The sequence below is a fragment of the Sus scrofa genome, chromosome 6, assembly GCF_000003025.6.
Source record: "Sus scrofa isolate TJ Tabasco breed Duroc chromosome 6, Sscrofa11.1, whole genome shotgun sequence".
NCBI classification, from domain to species: Eukaryota; Metazoa; Chordata; class Mammalia; order Artiodactyla; family Suidae; genus Sus; species Sus scrofa.
Genome location: NC_010448.4, coordinates 58,719,129 through 58,734,800, shown reverse-complemented (window position 1 = coordinate 58,734,800; position 15,672 = coordinate 58,719,129). Strand labels below are relative to the sequence as shown.

Here is a 15,672-nt window from a genome sequence, read left to right as displayed (position 1 = left end):
CCGCACCCATGGCATATGGAGGTTCCCAGGCTATTGATCGAACGGCAGCTGCAACCACTGGCCTACACCACAGCCACAGCCACAGCAATGAGGGATCTGAGCTGTGTCTGCAACCTATACCAGAGCTCACAGCCATGCCAGATCCTTACCCACTGAGCAATGCCAGGGATCGAAACCGTATCCTTGTGGATACTAGTCAGATTCTTTTCCACTGAACCACAAGGGAACTCAGTGGCAGTCTTTTTAAAAGAGAAATCTGTCCGCACTCTCTACTGACGAAAACCTTCTCAGGGCTTTAAAGAGAAAATCCAAAATACTTGCACGGTGCTCAAGACCCTGCGTGACCCGGGGCCTGACTGCTCTCCCTCCTGAGAACAACTCAAGACCTGTCTGGTCCAGGTGACCCCACCACCACCAGGACCGCCCATAGCGCACCCGCCCCCACGCATTCAGCCACCAGGAGGCGCCCTCCCAACCCGCACCCAGGCTTCATGACACTCACCTGGTCATGAGGCTCAGGGTCTTGCTTTCTTGTTTTTTCACACCTTGGAATGGTCTCCTAAGACTACACCGAATTGTTGCCACGGAAGCAGTGGTGATGCCTGGCTTCATTCATTTCAGCCCCGCGAGTCCAGGGAAAGCCCAGTGTCAGTGGTCCTGACTGAACGTGCTCCTTACTCAACAAATACCGACCGAAAGGACGCGCTGATGAAAGGCAGGAACAAGGCGTGCATTTGCAGAAGCACAGGAAAGGGAAGTTCTTGCTGAAGATTCCACGGCCCATGTCAGAGGCAGAGGGAGAACCAGACAGCTCGGGGCAGCCCTGGGCCCTGCCGCTGCCTCTCGCCCCTGGGTCTGGGACAACAGCACTCTCTGGATGTGCATCTGGCAGGAGCTAGAGGCCGGAGGGCAGACCCTGGGAGGGGATGCAGGGAGGCTCAGAGGTGGCCTCAGAGGTGCTCAGAGACGGCCACGCCCTCGGCCACATCCTCTAGGGAGAGTGGAGTCGGGCTGAGGAGGAACCCCCGCTGAGCAACTCGGAGCCTGGGCCTCGGTCACACACTCTGCATCTCTCTGTCCCGCTGCCTCTGAGGACTGGGCGAGTCACCTCAATGGCTGAGGACCATGGGAGGTGGCAGCACAACCCCGAGCCTCACGGCCCTTCTCTGCCTCGGTGAGCTGTGGGGAAGGAGGGATTGGGCCCCTCTCCCCCAGGGCTGGGCCCTGAGAGACCCGGGGACACAGGAACCTCAGTCGGGGGAGAACTTCTGGGATGGGGGGATGGGCTCAGCCCCAGATCTGACCCCAGCACCCAGGGGCCAGACCAGACCTGGAGCATCTGTGTGTGAGGGGTGGGGCTCACCTCATGGGGACTCTCTTCCAGGGCTGTGCTGGCGCCCATGGGACCAGGTCCAGGCAAGTGAGTCCCCCAGACCTCCTGCTTCCACCCAACCAGCCTTCTGTCCTGGGGGAGGGGGGCACAGCGGGTGGGGCTGATGGTGACCAGGCTGGGAGGGCCCTGGGGAGACAGGCCGAAGGAGAAGGGCACCCTGACACTCCAGGTCTGATTCCTTTCCAGGGGTCCTTCCCAAACCCTCCATCCGGGCTGACCTGGGACCCACTGTCCCAAGGGGAGCCCTGTGACCCTCTGGTGTCAGGGGTCCCCACAGGCTGATGTCTACCGTCTGTATAAAGTGGGGGACTCTGGACTCTGGGAGGATGAAGCCACACAGGACTCCAGGAACACAGCCCGGTTCCACTTTGAATCCTTGAGCTCCCGCCATGCAGGGCGGTACCAGTTTACTTATCAGAGCAGGAACAGCTCGTCCAGGCGGAGTGACCCCCTGGCCCTCGTGGTGACAGGTAAGAGGGAGGACCCGGGTCCCTCCCACCCCGGGCTCCTCCTCACAGGCAGGGCGAGCAGACTGTGGGCTCAGGGGGCCTGTCCCCTCACAGCACACAGCTGGGGAGTGGGGTGAAGGCCCCCCTTTAACACCATCCCTCCTGCCCCCTCAGGACTGTACACAGCACCCTCCCTCTCAGCCCACCCGAGCCCCATGGTGGCATCAGGAGGGAACGTGTCCCTCTCCTGTAGCTCACAGTTCTGGTCAGGCATACTACACCTGCTGAAGGAGGGAGGCGCTGACGCACCCTGACGTAGCGGGTGGAGGAAATTCGGGAACTCGGGAGGGAGGCAGACCCTCTTCCCTGTGGGCCCCGTGAACGCCTCCCACGGGGGCACCTACAGATGCTATGATTCCCCCAGCTCCCATCAATACGTGTGGTCATGGCCCAGTGACCCTCTGCATCTCCAGGTCAAAGGTGAGGGCACTCAGACCCATCTATTTCCTGGACCCTTGATCTAAGCTTGGTGCCCAGTGGAGTCCTGGGGCTAAGGGGGCACCAGGGAAGGGACTCACATGAGATTCGCAGGGGAACTATGAGCGGGAGGCTTTGGGGTGACCTAAGTGAACTCTCCCTGCAGCCCCAGGGAACAATGTGGGGGGCACGTCCCTCAGGGCCACCGCCCCTGCCTCCCCAGGTGTGTACAGGGAGCCCTCCCTCTCGGCCCAGCCGGGCTCCCTCGTGCTCCTCGGAGACAGACTGACCCTCCAGTGTCGCTCAGACGCCGGCTTTGGCAGATTCGCTCTGACCAAGGACGAGGGAAGCACACCTCCCCTCCGCCTTGACGGCCAGCACAGCCCCGACTTCACCCTGGGTCATGTGAGCCACACCCGAGGGGGCTGGTACAGGTGCTACGCTGCACACAACCTCTCCAATGAGTGGTCAGCCCCCAGTGCCCCCCTGGACATCCTGATCGCGGGTGAGGAGCCCCTATCCTGCCCATGGCCGGACTCTCTGTCCAGGAGGCATACAGTGGTGATGGGGTCCCGAGAGAGGGGCCTGGAGCAGAGGCTGAGAAGGGGCAGTGGTCTAAGGGAAAGGGGGTGGGAGTGTGGAGATAAGAGACCCACACAGAGGGCCTGAGAAGGGGTCCCAGACAGGGTCCCTAGAGAGAGGACAGTGTCCCTCAGCTCAGGGTCAAGGGTGTGTGGCAGGGGCAGCTCTCTATACATCCCCCCTCCTCTCCTCCAGGAATGTACCAGAAACCCTCCCTCTCAGCCCATCCAGGGACCTCAGTGTCCTGAGGAGAGAACGTGACCCTGCAGTGTCGCTCTGAGATCGTGTTGGACACCTTCCATCTGTTCAAGGAGGGGTCGCTGGCTCCTGCCCAGAGCCTGAGTCTGCAGGACACAACTGCACCCCTTCAGGCCAACTTCACCTTGAGTCCTATGACCTCAGCCCACAATGAGACCTACAGGTGCTACACCTCACAGAGCACCTCCCCCTATGTCCTGTCAAACCCCAGTGACCCCCTGCAGCTCTTGATCTCAGGTAAGGAACCCCAGCCCTGGCCCTCTGGGTCCTGGTCAGTTCAGGGTGCTGATGACCCCAGAGCAGCTCTTGGCTTGGGGGGGAGTAAGGAGGTCAGAGAAGGAGGGGAAGCCACTCTCAGAGGGATGGCAACTCCTTTCCCCCCCACCAGCTGCATCCTCATTGCTGGGGTCCAGCCGTGCTCCTGGAGAGTAGAGGGAGGCTAGAGGACTCAGGGCTGACCCAAAGGGGGAAATGCTAGAGACCCACGTCTCGAGCCCCTGGTCTGCAGGCCTTGCAGCCCCTCACATGGGGAGAACAACACTAGGACACGGAGTGACCAGAGGCCTCGATCGCCTAGGGACCAAGATCACAGACCCCAGCACGGCTGGTCTCTCAGGAGGGCTGGGATTTGGGCAGGAGATGCAGGGGGACCACAGGACTCCAGAGGCACCAAGGGTCGGAGGGTGATGGAAAGGGGGTCACGGTGAGGGAGTGTAGGTGCTCAGCCTGGGAGAAGCAGCGCCCCTCACCTGCCCTGAGGATGGGCTCTGAAGATGGGCTCACAGAGTCAGGCTTGCAGAGGGGAAAGGGAGGGTCGGCTGCAGGTGGGGGTGTGTCATGGGAAGCAGGGCTGTCACACCCTCGTGACCCACGGGAGCTCATGGTCTCAGGGGAGGGGTGCCAAGTCTGCCCTGTTGGAGCTCAGTCAGCACAGGGTCCTGACCCCAGAAAAGTCTGAGACAGTCATACAAGAGGGGACACAGGGCAGACTCCACAGAGGGGGACACAGAACCCAGGGAAGGGCTGCGTGTCCCCAACTCCACACTCACAGCCCCACTTCATGATTCTCAGGACCAGCAGACACCATCCACCCATCACAAAACCATTCAGATCCCAGGAGTGGTGAGGAAGAGAAATCCTGTTATGGGGCTGAGTTCTGGGGTGCATGTCCTATAAAGGGGAGGCTGTGCCCAGGATTCTGGGGGGACTGCGATCTGCCCTGATCTCTGTGACCTCTCTGTCCGCAACCCCTACCCTCTCCCCACAAGACTACACAGTGGGGAACATCATCCGGATGGCCATGGCTGCCCTGATCCTCCTGGGCCTCGGGATTCTGCTCTTCCAGGCTCAACACGGCCATGGAGGAACCCAAGACACGGCCAGGAGCTGAGCACAGAGGCAAAAGGGCACCATCCAGAGTGCAGAGCCTTGGCAATGACCTGATGGGCCCAGGAGGTTCTGGAAGAGAATCTGCAGTGTTGTGAGAACTGCCTGCTGAGACCGTGGAGGGAGAGACGGGGTGTGGGTGCAGGCGGAGGACTGGGGAGTCCCCGTGCAGGGCTCTGCCTCTGTTACACCGAGGTGCTCTCCTCCTCCACAGATGCCTCTCCCTGACGGCCTGTCCTCTCTCACCTGGGACATGAGGCACAGCCCACATGGCAGGTGTGTCCCCACACCTGACACACCTGCATGCTCTGGCCCAATTTCATGGGGGATATTTGTCCTTTAATTTAATTCCACATTCTCTCATGTGTACTACTGACCTCCACCTCTGCAGCCAGAAGCAAAAGATGGTTTAAAGAACTGAACAAGAGGGGGGGAAAAAGAGTGAGAGAGAGAGAAAAATAAACAAATAAATAAATAAAAATAAAGAAAGAACTGAACAAGTGAAGAAGATTCATGTACTGTTTGGAACGGATGAATCCAAAACGATTCCCTTAAGCCCTTTCTGGAATCTCCAGCCCTCCCCTCCTCATCACATGTCACCCAGTGCAGTTCTTCCAGAAGCACCTGCACTTTGCAGGGACACCCTGGTGTTTGAGGTGACAGCCAGGTGCCGTGCTGATAAATGGACCCTAAGAATATGTCATTTGTCAAAAGCCCATCCTCGTGGCCTTTGTCTGTCTTTAGACTGTCTCTTCCTGGCCACCGTCAGGGTGCCCGTGCAAATGCACTGAAGGCAGAGGTGGGAAGCAGGGAAGAGAGTTGTGTGATGGGAGTTCCCGTTGGGGCTCAGGGGAAGTGAATCTCATGAGTATCCATGAGGACACAGGATCCATCCCTGGCCTTGCCCAGTGGGTGAAGGTTCTGGCGTGCCTGTGACCTGTGGTGGAGGCAGGCAGCTGAAGCTCCAATTTGACCCCTGGTCCTTGTACCATGGGTTCGACCATAAAAGCAAATATATATGTATAAATTAGTTAAAAATTTTATCAAGTCCACAAAAAATAAATGCTGAGGAGGCTGTGGAGAAACGGGAACCCCCCTACGGCGCTGGTGGGAACGTAACTTGGTGCAGCCACCATGGAGAACAGTATGGGGGTTCCTCAGAAAACTAAATGTAGAACCACCACAGGACCCAGCAATCCCACTCCTGGGCATCTATCCAGGGAAAACCACCATTTGAAAAGATCCACGCACCCCCGTGTCCAGCGCAGCCCCATTTACAACAGTCAACCTCATGGTCGTCGGCAGAGGAGGGATAAGAAGACGCGGTACGTGGATATGACAGGTGAGGCTCAGGGAGGGAAGCCGAATGGAAGAGTGCTGTTTGCAGCAACACACATGGACCTCGAGACGCGCACACGGAGGTCAGTGACTCAGACAGAGAAAGACAGAGAGCATGCGACAGACAGCATGGACACAGGGAATCTCGGTTTTAACATGGTATCAATAATGCATTTACAAAACAGACACAGACGGACACAACAGAAATCAAACTTCAGGTTTCCAAAGGCGAAACGTTGGGAGAGGAATCAGGCATTTGGGACTAACCTGCATGCACAGACAATAACAACCATCAGGGAGCCTGAAAGGCACAGGGCCATCCACTCAATCATCTGGAATTAACTGTATACTAAAGAACCGGAGGAGTTGCCTCTGGTGGCACCCACAGCGAGTGAAGGGCCCGACTCGTCTCCATGAGGATGTGGGTTGGATCCCTGGCCTCGAACAGTGGGTTAACTACCCGGCATCGCCAGAAGCTGTGCTGTAGGTCACAGACACAGCTCTGATCTGGCGTGGCTGTGGGTGTGGAGGCGTCTGGCGCAACAGCTCCGATGCAACCCCAGCCTGGGAACTTCCATATTTCTCAAATGTGGCTCTAAAAATGAAACCAAAGAAAAAAAATCTGAGCAAGGGTGTATATATGTACATACAGATGCAATTCACTTCGTTGTACACCTGAAACTAACACGACATACTCAACCATACTCGGATAAACTTTTTTAAAAATCAAATAAAACAAAAGCCATTTCTTTAAGACAAAGTAACGGCAAAAGACCCACAAGAGCCGAAACATCTTGACAAAGAACAACCGAGTTGGACACGGCATACCTCCTCAAGTAAAACTTTATGACAGAGTCGCAGGATCTCAGCACCATGGTGCCGGCATCAGGATGCATGCTTGCAATAAAACCGAAGGACAACACGAAACCCACACGAAGGATCAGCTGAGCTTTTACAAAGCTGCCAAGACTCCCACGTGGGGAAAGGACACTCTCTTCAACCAGCGGAGCGGGGAAATCGGGGTCTCCACCTGCAGAAGAACAAGGCTGGAGCCTTACCCTCATCATACCCACAAATCAGCTCCAATGGATCAGTGGAAGAGCGGAAAGGCTTCTAGAGAAAACAGAAGTAAGTCACTGTAACTGTGAACTTCACAGCATTTCTTAGAGAGGCCACGTAAGGAATTATAGAGGAATCGCCTCAAAATATAAAGTATACATGCATCAAAAATAATAAAGAGCTTAAAGAACAAGGTAAAATTTCAAAAAATGCCTGCACACCCTCTGTCTCATCGGAGTAGAGGATCCTGAGAGAGAAAGAACACCTGTAACTCAATCATAAGAAATGACCCAGTATGTTAAAAAATTATCAAGAGGCTTCAATAGACATTTCCACAGGGGACAGCGAGAACAGAAAAGGGGGTTCAGCACACTGGCCATTAGAGAAATGCAACAAACACCAAGGGAAATTCCACCTAAAACCAACCACACTGACCAAAACGTGAAAATAACGATTAACCACTGGTGAGGAGCAGGTGGGGAGATCCGAACCCACACACATGGCTCCTGGGAACGTGAACTGCGTCAGCCTCTGTCCACAGCCAGTGGGCACGTCCTGAAAAGCTGGAACCCGGAACGACCAGATAACCTAGACATTCCACCTCTAGCAGCGTCCTGAGGTCTAGAGAGCTGCTGTCCAAGTGTGAGCCCACAGTTTCCAACAGCCGGATGTGACCCCCCATGGGTACAGGAGCTGGGTCTCAGGGGAAGAGCTCTGCCTGCCACAAAGAAAAAGGACAAGAAAACGCAGCCAGCAGGTTCCAGCACGTCTGCAGGTGGGCTCACCGGGGAATTCACAGGAAACACAACAGGACAACCACCCAGAAGCCCGACACTGATGAAGACACACACACAGAAACCACAGCTCCTGGTCGCCACTTGGTGCTCTGCCCACAGCATGGAAACGGAGCCGACAGCATCAGAGGAAGAGTGACTGGCCGGGGGCAAGCGGTGGGCGGGAAATGACTCTAGGTCTGGATGCAGAGGGATGACGAGGGGGGGCTGCTGCTGAGAGCAACGAGGACATCGGAAAGGGCAAGGGTTTGGGAGAAACACAACCACACACTCAGCCCAGGAGGGAGGGGGGCCTCCAGGGGTCAGAGGACAGGAGCATCAACACCTCCCTGAGCCCCTTCTGCCCCGGGATCCTCCATCCTCCGATGGCCCCACTTGTCCCCTGGACCAGCAAGGGGACACCGCAGGGGCCCTCGAGTCTTCGCCCTCTCCCAGCCCACAGACAACAAACCAGCCCACAGGCCTGGCCCTGAGCCCTTCCAATCCCTGGCCTGGTCCCACACCACAGTCGAGCTCAGGGCAAGACGCAGGAGGATGTGCTGGTGCGACCCCAGCAGCCTCCTTCCTGGCGTTCCTGCCCCAGGACCTCATGCCCAGCTGCGGGATTTGCTTCGCATGGCCCCAACCTCCACTACCGCAGGACCCGCCCCTGCAAAGCATCCTTCCAGGGTCTCCACCTGCCCTCAGGAAACTCCAAGGGCCCCCACCTGACATCCCACGAGGCTGGTGGTCAGAATGAGCTGACCTCTCCAGCACCAGCCAAGCTGACGCCCCCCTCAGGCCCAACTCATCCAGGAGTCATCTCCTCTCCCCAGACACACACAACCAGAGGTATCACGTGAGGTTCTTCTCAAGGGCCGACCCTTGAGCCAGGTTTTCACATCACAGACTCCTGCCCAAACCTCCCGGACCATGAAGACAACAAAGAACTCCATTCCACAGGGAATGTGCCTGTTGTAGGATTCATTTAAGGGTTTCCTGAGAAATGCACACGCACCACTCAGGTACTGATCCAGGCATCACTTCGTGGTCAGACTGATGCTGGAGCCGTCTCACTCTGTATTCCCACATCCTGCTGCCCTCCCTTCCCGACAGCCACATCTCCATACCTTCCTTCCTCAAGGCTGTGGCCTGAAGGACAGACTCCAGGCACACTTGCAGGGGCCCCAGACCCTGTGGGATGAGGGGCAGGAGCCCTGATGGCTCCAGCCCTTGGCACAGCTCCCCTCTCCCTGGTCGAGGATGCCAGCCCCTCACCGTACCTGTGCTCACCTCTGTCCGTCTGGGTCTGTCCTTCTGCTAAAGGTCCTCACACTCACGCATCACAAGGCTACTGGATGTTCACCTGTTCCTGTCTCGATGTCCTCTCTCCTTCTCTGCCTACACAAGTCACCAAACCAGAGCCATCACCGACACACGCACTGCCCATTGTCACCATCAGAGTTCCATGAGTCCAGGGAAGGACCTGGCCACCTTCACAAGGAAGCTCATGTCTGGATATAGCACCTGCTCCATAATCCCTGGCTGTCGGCCTGGGTGGTGGGAGGAAGAAAGGCTGCATTGACAAGTCGCAGGAAGGGAAGTGACCTCCCCAAGGCCCACAGGGTCAAGGAAGAGCAGAGTCAGAACTGGAAGCAAAGCAGTGCTCTCACTGGCCCCTCAGCTGGGTCTTCGGCTCCAGCCGTGTCTGGACGGAACAGACCCAGGGACGCCCTCCCTCCAGCCTCCGACCTCCCTCCAAGCGTTTCCCAGTCCCAGCCTTGGAACAAACCGCTCCCCCATCCTCTGCCTCCAGGACCAGCCCACACCATCTTCTGAGCTTCACTCCGTATTGCTGACCCACCAGGAGCGCCCAGATGCGTCAGAATCATTCCACCGAGGTGGAGGCCACCATCGACCGCCTGGTCAACAGGCACCTGCCCACATCTCACACCTACCTCTCGCTGGCCTTCTTTGTCCACTGTGACGACGCAGCTCAGGAGGGTGTGGAAAATTCTCCCATGAATTGCTGAGCAGAATCACGAGGGTGCCGAGCTCTCCGGAAAATGCAAAGGTGCAGAGGGGGCTGCAGCCTCTTCCAGGACGAGCAGAAGCCACCTAAGGAGCAGGGGCGAAAACCCAGGAGGCCATGGAAGCTGCTGAGTTGCTGGAGAAGACCTGGACTGGGCCCTCTGGACCTGAAGGCCCTGGGTTCTCCCCAATGCACACACCCACCTCCCTGACTTCCCGTGGAGCTGCTGCCTGGGGAGCAGGTGAAACTCACCAGGAAGATGGGCCACCACCTGACCGCCCTCTGCAGGCTGCCTGCCCCCGGGCTGTGCTGGGCCACTTTCTCCTGCAAAGCCTCCCCCTCCGGTGCCCCCAGGAGCCTCTGGGAACCAGCCCGAGCCTGGGCTTCTGCCTTAAGTCTCTCTGCAGACACGAGGCAGCTCTCGAACCACCCTGGACCCTTCACCCCAGCTGTGAACCTAAGGGAAACAAATACATTATGGCAGATAAAGGAACTGGAATTAAACAGGACTGCTCCTGGCCCTGCCCTGCATCCTCACCTGCCTGCCCTGGACCCGTCTCTCTCCCTGGATGTGGCTTTGGCATGAGGGTGTGTGGGGCCCGGTGAGACTGGATAGGGCCTCACCTGAGGCATATGTGAGTTCCCAGGCTAGGGGCTGACCTGGAGCTACCGCTGCTGGCCTATGCCACAACCATGGCAGTGCAGACCTGAAGCCACATCTGCAACCTACACCATAGTGCACAGGAATGCCGGATCCCTGACCCACTAAGTGAGGCCAGGGATCGAACCTGCATCCTCATGGATACTAGTCGGATGGTTTGTTTTGTTTTGCTTTGCTTTACTTTTTGCTTTTTAGGGTCACACCTTGGGCATATGGAGGTGCCCAGGCTAGGGACAGAATTGGACCTGTAGCTGCTGGACTACCCCACAGCCACACCAATGCAGGATCCAAGCCATGGCTGTGACCTACACCACAGCTCATCACAATGCCAGATACTTAACCCAATGAGCAAAGCCAAGGATCGAACCTGCATCCTCACGGATGCTAGTCAGACTCAATAACCACCAAGCCACAAAAAGAACTCTACTAGTCGGATTCTTTTCCACAGAGCCACAGTGAGAACTCCTGCAGCACTTGTTTATAACAGAAAGATATAGGAGCAACAAGAGGCCAGCAATAGACCGTGGCTTAAGATCTGGTGTCTAGGAGTTCCTGTTGTGGCTCAGCGAAAATGCATCCCACTAGGAACCATGAGGTTGTGGGTTTGATCCCTGGCCTCGCTCCGTGGGTTAAGGATCTGGCATTGCCATGAGCTGTGGGGTAGGTCATAGACCTGTCTCGCATCTGGCATTGCTGTGGCTCTGGCATAGCCCGGCGGCTACAGCTCCAATGCGACCCCTAACCAGGGAACCTCCATATGCCGTGGGTGTGGCCCTCAAAAGCAAAGCAACACACAACAACTGGTGTTTAAGCCACTGCTCCAGGCCATGGTTCAAACAGGCCCCTCCACAGAGACAAGCCAGAGCATTAAACCCCTGGGCCTCAGCGGGAACTCCACGTCACTGCTCACTATAACCGCGGTGCTGAGTGTTAGACCCCGACTCATTCATCCTCAGACTGAAGTTTGAAGCAACAGCAGGTGGTGAAGCTGACCTGCTTTATGATATTTTATGAATATGCCAAAATTTGCTTTAACCTACAATCCCTTTTATCTTATTTTATTTTATTTTTTATTTTTTTTATTTTTTGTCTTTTGCCTTTTGGAGGGCCACACCCACAGCATATGGAGGTTCCCAGACTAGGGGTCTAATTGGAGGTGTAGCCGACGGCCTACACCAGAGCCACAGCAACGCGGGATCCGAGCCCCATCTGCAACCTACACCACAGCTCCCAGCAACGCCGCACAGCTCCCGGCAACGCCGCATTCTTAACCCACTGAGCAAAGCCAGGGATCCAACCCAAAACCTCATGGTTCCTAGTCAGATTCGTTAACCCCTGAGCCATGACAGGAACTCCTACAATCCCTTTTTTGTAAAAGAAATTCAATGTCTTCAATTTCTTGCTTAGTATTTATTTATTTTTCATTTTGGGGCTGAACCCACAGCATAGGGAGGTTAAGATCAGAGCTTCAGCTGCCAGCCTCCACCACAGCCACACCAATGCCTGATCCAAGCTGCATCTGTGACCTACGCTACAGCTCTTGTGCTTATAAATATTGCTACTATAGACACCCTTGAAATATTTTACTCTTTATAATGCAAGTTTTTCTGGGTTTGACATGGCAAGGAACTGCTGGGTAGCACAGACATACCTGAAACTCTAATGGGTAATGACACAGTTCTCACTTAATTAAGGTCTTAATTTACACAACCAGAAACACGTACAGTAAACCCATCTGTCCCAGACTCACTAACACTTTTCTTGTCAGACTTTTTAAAAGCATTTGCCAAGCTCTCATTCAAGAAATTAAATTCATCATTTGATAAAACTCTCCCCAAAGAGAACTCCAGGCCTCAGAGCCTTGACTTTAAATTCCAGAAAACAGGTAAGAACCATAACACCAATTCTGCACAATCTCTCCCAGACACCAGATGAGGAGGAAATGCTTTGTACTTTATGAGGCCACACTCTAATGACAAAACTAAACAAAGACAATGCAAGACACACAACAAAAACCTGCAGGCCAGTCTCCCCCGAGAGCATAAACGTGACCTTCAAATCAAATTTTACACTGTCTTTTCAAAGCACTACGCCACATCCAAGCGGAGCTTATCCCAGGCACGAAAGGCTGGTTTGATATGCAGAAATCAAACCACCACACTGACAATCCAAGAAAGACAAACCACCCACTCGAGGCAGAGAGGGGCCCAATCAACCTCCACTCACGAGGAACCACCCAACACAGCAGAACCCCTGGCGCTCTAGTCCTAAAGGAGCTTCCTCAGTCAGACAGAAGACAGCGCCACGAGCCTGCAGAGAAGAGCATATCTAATGGCGAACAATGAACTGAGGGGGGAAATATAGAGGAGGCAGGGGTACACAAGGACCTGGAGCTCAGGAAAAAGGTCCTGCCTGGGCATTGGAGGGGCCTTGAAAGGCCCTCTTCTCCCAGCTTAGAGCCATCGTCCTGGTGGCCATCAGAGGGCGCAAGAGAGACGCAGCAGAGCCTGTCCTTGGACGAAGACCATGTTCGGAATGGGACACACTGTACTTTAAACTTTAAAAATGTATTTAAAAATAAAAAACCAGAATGAGGAGTTCCCATCGTGCCTCAGTGGTTAACGAATCCGACTAGGAACCATGAGGTTGCGGGTTCGATCCCTGGCATTGCTCAGGGTTTAAGGATCTGTCATGGCTGTGAGCTGTGGTGTGGGTCTCAGACGCGCCTCAGATCCCGCGTTGCTGGGGCTCGGGAATAGGCCGGCAGCTACAGCATAGATTCGACTCCTAGCCTGGGAACCTCCATGTACCGCAGGAGTGGCCCAAGAAATGATTAAAAAAAAAAAAAAAAAAAACAGAAAAAAAAAATATGAGACACACTGCACAACTTCCAGTGGAACAGGGGGCATTATTTCCCTCCAATGAAGAGTCTGCCCTCGGGAAACCCCGCGTGAATACCTCAAAGACTGTGTGCCCAGCTGGGCCAGCACAGGGTCTTTTTAAAGACCCTTCAGTTAGAGAGGCTGATAAAACAACAATATTTGGCCCAATTAACTTTCCTGCAAACTCCAGTGCCCAGATGAGTTGCAACACTGCAGAAAAGGAAAGAACCAAGAAAAACCACTTTGAAATGGAGAATAAGGGCAGCTTCACTTTAGCCCTGGCACCCCTCCCTGGGGCTGGCACAGCTCCACACTGAGAGGCCCCCACCCTCTGCCCAGGCTTCCCCCTCCCTCTGAGGACAGTGAGTGAGGCTGCAGGTGACACCCCCAGGCTTTAGGTGCCGCCTGAGACCTGTCTGCCACTCCACTCAGATCACGGAGAGCACCGGGCTCCAGGCACACGTGGGGGCAGCAAAGAACTCGGAAAAGGGACAGGACTCTCAGCAGGGGCACAGCCGAGCTGCAAGATCGAGGGGAGGGGCCCTCGTCTGTAGGAGGAAGAGGGTGCTTGCCCCGTGCCTCAGCCTCCCCCATCATCCCTCAGGGAAATGGGGTGCAGGGCTGAGGGAGGGGCCAAGGCAAGCAACTCGGCATCTTCTCCCCAGGAGGGAGGAAAGCAGAGTTGGCACGTCCACAGAAAATCTTTCAGAGCTTCCAGAATCTCTAACGGGCTGATGGGCAAACCCACAGACACCAAAGCAAAGCAACGAGGAACACGAAGACTCAGGGAAATAGGACACTGCCAATGCCTCAGGATAAATCCCCATCAACGGACCAAAGCACATCAGAAACCTGTGACTTGCCTGACGGATGAGGCGAAAGAATTGTCTTCGAGAAGCCGTGAGCTAATCCTTGACAGGGTGCCAGAACACACGACCGGGGCAGGACAGCCCTTCCATAAATAAATGATGGTGGGGACACGAGACATCCACACACAGGATGGCACGGGCCCCAGACGCATGCCACACACAAAACCCACTCAGAATGGGTTCAGGACTTAACCATGGCGAGCGCCCTGGTGGTGCAGCAGGGGAAGGACTGGCTCCCTGGCCCCAGAGCTTCTGCAGGCCCTCGGCTTGGCCAAAAAAAAAAAAAAGGTTTACAAACTTAAACACAGGACTGACACCATAAAAGTGCAAGAACAAAACACTGGAAAAGCTTCTGCTTCTTTTCTTTTTTTTTTTTTCTTTTTTTCTTTTTTTTTTTTTTTTTTTTGCAACACCCGTGACATATGGACGTTCCCCAGCCAGAGATGGAACCTGCTGCACCACAGCAACCGCTTCAGCAGCTGCGGGGACACCGCTAGATCCTCAACCCGCTCCTGGCAAAGCTTCCTGACACAAGTTTGGACACGGCTTTTCGGTTACGACCCCAAAAGCACAAGCAACAAATACGTGAAGAGACAAGGAGGAGCCCATCAAATGAAAGGGACTGCACACAAAAGAAACAGGCAACAGCGTGAAGGAGCAGAAGCAAGAAGATCCCTGCAAACCGTCTCTCTGACAAGCCGTCACCTCCCCAGACACAGGGGGAGCACACAACTGCATGCAAAGCAGTAACAAGCTGATGTTCATGGGGCAAAACACCCGAAGAGACGTTTCTCAAAAGAAGATCCAAATGGCCAAACAGTCCCTGAAAAGCTGTGGCCCCTCACCGACCAGCAGGGAAACCCTGGTCAAAACCACAGGGAGGGAGGGAGTTCCCTGACGGTCTAGGGCTTAGGACCCGGCGCTCTCCCCGCAGACCCCAGGTTCAATCCCTGCTCTGGGAAGGGAGATCCCACCTCAAACTGCAGTCGCCATGCATATATAAATACAGGTGTTAAATGGGGGCCTCCTTCCTCTCGGGGCAAATCATGAAACACACACGGGGAGAGACCCCCTCGCACCTGTTACAACAGCTGGTGGGAAAAGACCCAGGGCAGCAAGGCTGACAAACACGTGCAGAAAAGAGGGCCTTGGGCATGGTTGGTGGGAACGCAAACATCTGTCAAAGAGAAGGAGAGAGACAGACCGGCCACATGCAGCTATTTCCCATCTTGATCTATGTCCCCAGCAGGTGACATCAGCGTCACAGAGAGACACCTGCACATCCCTGTCCACTGCTGTATCCCTCACGACAGCCAGAGCCGAGCCACGGAAACCACCTCGACTGCTGTCGGCAGATGAATGGGTCAGAAAACATCACTCACACTCACATACACACACACACACACACACACACACAGAGACATGAACTATGTGACTGTGGTAACGATTTCACACTGAAAAATGAATCAAAGTGTAACGTGGTGAAGTTCCCATTAGGGATCAACGGAAACCA

The 15,672-nt window shown here is 55.1% G+C and overlaps 1 pseudogene; it reads left to right on the top strand.

The window, feature by feature from the left end:
* Positions 1,611-4,978, top strand: LOC100521875 (annotated as a pseudogene).